Below are 6,202 nucleotides of genomic sequence, written 5' to 3'. Positions count from 1 at the left end.
TAGATTGTAGCCTGTTACTGGGCCTTGGTAGAGACTGAATGCTTAACCATGGGCCACAAAGTTACCATGAGTCCTGAGTTGCTTTTCATGAGCTGCGTGTTGTCTGATCCACCAAGTCATAAAGTTGGATGTGCACAATGGCACTCCATCATAAAATGGAAATGGCACATAAGGTAGGGCTCAAGCAGGCCCTGAAGGCACACATATGCTACATGAGGCAGTGTCCAAAATGTCCATGGACACCACTCCTGCCACACGACACTGTCTTTCCTGGACCAAAGCTACGTCCTCTTGGGGAGTTCCTTACAGTCAGATGACTAAGGAAAAGAAAACTTGGGCCTTGTTTACAGATGGTTCTACACAATATGCAGGTACCACCCAGAAGTAGATAGCACAGCATTACAGCCTCTTTCTGTGATGTCTTTAAAGAACAGAGGTGGGTGAAAATCCTCCCAGTGGGTGGAACTTTGAGCAGAACACCTGCTTAGAAGGTGATCTGGCAAGAAGTGCATTTGTGTTCTAACCCATTGCTAGTGGTTTTGTTGCATGATAAGGGGCTTGGAAGGAGAATGATTGGAAAATTGGTGACAAAGAGAACTGGGGAAGATGTATGTGGCTAGACTTTTCTGAGAGGGCAAAAACAAGATGGTATTTGTGTCCCATGTGAACGCTCACCAGAGGATGACTTCAGTTGAATAAAGTTGTAATAATCAAGTGGATAAAATGTCCCATTCTGTGGAGAGAAGTCATCACCTTTCCTCAGCCACTCTGCCATTGCCTCGTGGCCTCATGAACATGGTGGCCATAGTGTTAGCAATAGAGGTTTTGCATGGGCTCACCAACATGGACTTCCACTGACCAAGGCCAACTTGGCTAAGCCATTTTTCACTGTCCAATCTTCCAGCATCAGAGACCCAAACTCAGTACCCAATATGGCACAATTCCCTGAAATCATCATCCTGGTACATGGTGGCACACTGATTACATTTGACCACTTCTAACATGGAAGGGGCAGCAAATTTTTCTAACTGGAATTGACACACACTCTCACAGACACAATGCTTCTACAAAAACTACCTTCCATGGACTTATGGGATGCCTTATCCACAGACAAGTTATTCCACACAGCATTGCTTCTGATCAAAGAACCCACTTCTCAGCAAATGAGGTGCAAGAATGGGCACATGCTCATGGAACTCTGGGCTTACCATGCCCTCCATCATCCTTAGGAAACTGGTTTGATAGAACAGTGGAATGGCTTTTGAGAACCCAATTATAGTGCCAACTAGGTGGCCATACCTTGCAGGGTTGGGGCAGTGTTCTCCAGTTAGTCAAGTATGCTTTGAATCAGCATCCACTACATGGGGCTGTTTCTTCCAAACCAGGATTCATGGGTCCAAGAATCAAGGGGTGGGGACAACTCACCACCACCCCTAGTGATCCACTAGAAAAATTTTTTTTCCTGGACCTGCAACCTTAAGCTTGCCTGGTCTACAGGACTTTGTTCAAAAAGGAGAAGTGCCCCTACCAGGACGCACAACAATGGTCCCATTGACCTGGAAGTTAAAATTGCCACCTGGCCACTTTGGCCTTCTCATGCCACTGAATCAACAGGCAGAAAAGGATATTACTGTACTGTCTTGGGTGAATGATCCTGTCTATCAAGGGGCCAAAGGGTGCAAATACACAATGGAGGTAAAGAAGAGTTTTCATGAAATATAGAAGATCCCCTAGGGCTTCTCTTAGTACTACCATGCCCTATGATTAATGTGAATAGAAAACTGCAACAACCTAATCCAGGCAGGACTATCAATGGACCACAAACTTCAGGAATGAAGGTTTCAGTCACCCACCCTCAAAAAATAAGGCCAGTTGATGTTTACTTGTTGAGGACAAATGGAAGATGGAATGGGTAGTAGGAGAAAGTGAAAAATATGAACTATGACCATGTGACAAGTTATAGAAATGAGGACTGTGATCGTATGAATATTTTCTCCCTGTTTTGTTATGAGTATGGTTGTAACTGTATATAAGCAAATACCTTATTTTTCTCTTATCATATGACATAATTTTTACTGTTCATTTTATAGTATTTAAGTCATAGGATATGAAGCTTAAGAGTGAATGTTACCTAAAGACTTGCACCCTGTTCTGGAGATATGTAATGCATTTCTGCTTGTATAAAGGACATTGAGTATTGTTAGGCAAAGCATATGTCTGTTATTGTGCTCTATTTGGAAATTAAGCATGTTTTAAGGTGTTGTGGATAGCTGCCATGTTGACAAGGGGGCGGATTGTGATGTTTAGTTTCTGCTGTTAACTTAGCCAGGCTGTGTGCCCAGTTGTCTAGTCAGGCAAGCACTGACCTGATCACTGCTGCAAAGATGTTTCATGGGTGGTTGATAAATAAGAAGGTTGGTTTATTAAACCATCAGTAAGTTGATTGCAGCTGTGGCTGACTTGATCTGTGATCAGCTAAGGGCGTGCTTCCCACAAATGAGTCAATCTAATCAGTTGGGGAATATTACAGAAGAAAAGAGACTTTTCCTATGTTTCTTCAGCCAGCAAGCCTCTCCTATGGAGTTCATCAAGACCCTTCTTCAGAGCTGTCAGATTCACAGCCTGCCATATAGATTTTGAACTCTTCCATTCCCAAGATTGTATGAAACAGCTATGTAAATCTCTATTTACAGTTATCTCCTGTTAATTCTATTTCTCTTAGAAACCTGGCTGATACACTTCAGTATCTCCAAAGATGCTGTGATTCACCCAGATATTATCAGGGAAGAGTCCAAGTTCACTGATTGATGAAGTTGAAAAATCTGACCCCAGGAATGAAAGTTAGATGATTCCTCTGGAAGACAAATGTGTATTTTCTCAATACCTGAGTGTTAATATAAACGTGAGTAGATTGAATGGAAGTAATAACATAATTTATTTTCATACAAAGCACTGTTAAGGAAGAGAAAATCTGTTAATGAGGGAACTAAACCTCAGAATTAACTTGCAGAATAAGAAAGTATTTGCAGTGTAAATTATTATCAAAATGAGGTGAAGTTAGTGATACAGAAAAGGGAGGTTGACTCAAAGGCAATAAAGAAGAAGAGAACACTATAACAAAAAAGTAACCATTAGCAAAAGCTTATGTTCCAAATCTTTTTATCTCTTAGAATTTGTATCCTACATCACAGTTCTTCCCCCCCAAATTAATAGCTTTTAAGAGAGTTTACTTTGAAAAATGGCCAGTACCACTTGAAATAAATGGGTACTTCCATGTTAATGCCATTTCAAAGTTGGAAATTACTTTTTAAAAAGGAAAAGAACAGCATGTCAGAAGTGATCGGAGACACGGGAGTAAGTTTTTTGTTGTTGTTGTTTTCTGTGTGTTTTTTGCATGGGCAGGCACCAGGAACCGAACCCGGGTCTCTGGCATGGCAGGCAGGAACTCTACTTGCTGAGACACTGTGGCCAACCCAAGAACATGATTTTAGATATAAATTTTTTTAATTAAAGAAAATATACAGCACATGTAAAAGTAATTTATTTCATGTCTATGAATTAAGCAAGAAATATTTAGACACACTACAAATCAGGATTTCTGGATTCAATCCTGCTCTAATTACTCATGGGCCCCAGTCCTGCCACAAGATGGGTGTTCCTGTCATTCATTAAAACTGACAATACAAAAAAGATTTTTCGTGGCTTCGTTTATGTCCTTCTTCCTCAGACTGCAGATAAAAGGATTCAGCATGGGTGTGACAAAAGTGTACATCACTGAAGCTATTGCATTAGCCCTGGATGTTTGGGTAGCAGCAGAACTGAGGTAAACCCCAAGACCTGTACCATAGAACAAAGAAACTACTGAGAGGTGAAACCCACATGTGGAAAATACCTTATACTTCCCCCTTGCTGAAGAAATTCTCAGTGTGGAGGATACAATCTGAGAATAAGGAAATAGGATGTCAATGAGAGGAATAATGTCCATCAGCCCGGTGGCAATATACATCTCTATGGTGTTAAGGAGTGTGCCAGAACAGGCAAGTTGTATAATGTGGTTGACTTCACAGAAGAAGTGGGGAATCTCCAGTTCAGTACAGAAAGACAATCGCAATACCAGTAAACCATGAAGCAGAGAGTCCAGTACATCCATAATCCAGGATGCCAGTACCAGCAAGCTGCACAGCCATGGGTTCAAGATTATCATGTACTGTAGGGGGCGGCAGATGGCCACAAAGCGGTCATAAGCCATTCTAGAGAGCAGAAAAATGTCGAACTCTGCAAAAAGTATGAAGAAATACATTTTCATGAGCCAGCCTTCATAGGCGATTGTCTTGTCCTAGGTATAGAGGTTCACTGGTATCTTTTGGATGGTGGTAGAAGTGAAACAGATGTCAGAAAAAGACAAATTAGCAAGAAAGAAGTACATGGGAGTGTGGATGTGAAGGGAAGAGATTATGACCATGATGATGAGCAGATTACCAGTGAAGGTGACCAGGTACATTGACAGAAACAGTCCAAAGAGGAAGGGCTGCAGCTCTGCCTTGTCTGAGAGTCCAAGGAGGAAAAATTCTGAGAGCTGAGATTGGTTTTCTGGTTCCATGTAACTGATGTGGCTGTCAGGAAATATGTAAGTATAATATTTTAAAATGAGCATCATAATCCAAGAGTACTATTATTTATTATATTTTTCACTTAACATAAACTAATACATATATATAATATGTTACAAAGAAAATTAATAAAGTCTTGCATTTTGTCAATGGATAATGTTCAATATAACTGAACAAATTCAGATGATTTAAAAAGCTGCCATTCTCTTTCTGCCCTACCACAGTTAGCAAACTAGTTCCTAATCATAACCTATTCATAAAAGTCAACATTCCTTACCCAATTTCTCTGAGATAGAATCACCTATACTATTGTAACTTAAAGTATTGTCTATGAACCACCACCATCAGCATCACCTTGAAGCTTGTTAGAAATACAGAATTCCAGGTCATCCTGAATCAGTATCTCTATTTCCTGAGTTGCCAAGTGGTTAATACATAGATTACAGTTTGAGAGACAAACATCAGTGGATGTCTTCAGTGATAAGAAGCTCCCTTATTTCCCTTTTACATTCTATTTAACTACAATTAAGGGTGAGGCCACCATGATCTTAAATTTACCTCCTTGTGATTTTCATCAGCTGCACTTAAGTATGATCTCTGGACTTAAATAGGCAACTTTGGGATAATTTACCAGAGTATGACTTCCTGCTCTAATAACTGGTATCCACTGCACCAGCACTATGATGAGCATTTGCAGCCACATATATACTAGTGAAGTAAATATGGTCAGGAGAGGACATGAGAGAATGTAGTCCAGTGAGCATCTTTCTCCATCCTTGAGCCTGGCAATCTGAGAATTTGGTTTTGTGATTCTGAGATTTCATCTAGTTAAGGGACTTTAGGATCAACATAGGGGTGTTCATCATCTGCAGATGGCATGGAGAGGTATAAAGAAAAACACTTTATAGAATCAAAGAGAAGAATAATTTGAGGAAAATCCAGGGAAAAGGGCAGGGTACAGAGATCCAGGACTGAGTCCTCCCACCAAAACAACTATTAAATATTTTCTTAGATTTTACATCCAAAGCATAAACAACAAAAGAACAAATAGATAACTGGAAACTCATCAAAAATAAAACCTTTTGCTCATCAAAGAATCTATCATAGAAGTAAAACAACAACTTACACAATGGGAGAAAATATTTGGAAACCACATACCTGAAAAAAGATTAATATCCAGAATATATTTTAAAAATCTTTCAACTTAACAACAAATTAGAAACAACCTAATTAAAATAGGGGCAAAGACTTGAATATGTATCTTTCCAAAGAGGATATACAAATGTCCATAAATATTTAAAGATCTGCTCATATTTAACCATGAGGGAAATGCAAATCAAAACCAAAAAGAGATAACATTTCACATCTGTTAGAATGGCTGCAATTAAAATCAGAGTACTGCAAATCCTGGGGAGAATGTGGAAATACAGGAACGCTCTTTCATTGCTGGATGAAATGTAAAATAGTGCAGACACTATGGAAGACAGTTTTGTGGTTCCTCACAAACTTAAGTAAAGAACTACCCTATGACCCAGCAATCCTACCTCTTGGTATATACCCAAAAGAATTGAATGCATGGACTCTAAGAGATG

General features: G+C 39.7%; 1 pseudogene; it reads right to left on the bottom strand.

Moving 5' to 3' along the window:
• Window positions 1-3,661: 3,661 nt before the first annotated feature.
• LOC143649254 (olfactory receptor 7A10-like) lies at window positions 3,662-4,426 on the bottom strand (annotated as a pseudogene).
• Window positions 4,427-6,202: the final 1,776 nt, after the last annotated feature.

Source organism: Tamandua tetradactyla, chromosome 11 (genome assembly GCF_023851605.1).
Source record: "Tamandua tetradactyla isolate mTamTet1 chromosome 11, mTamTet1.pri, whole genome shotgun sequence".
NCBI lineage: Eukaryota > Metazoa > Chordata > Mammalia > Pilosa > Myrmecophagidae > Tamandua > Tamandua tetradactyla.
This window is presented reverse-complemented; position numbering and strand designations above follow the sequence as displayed.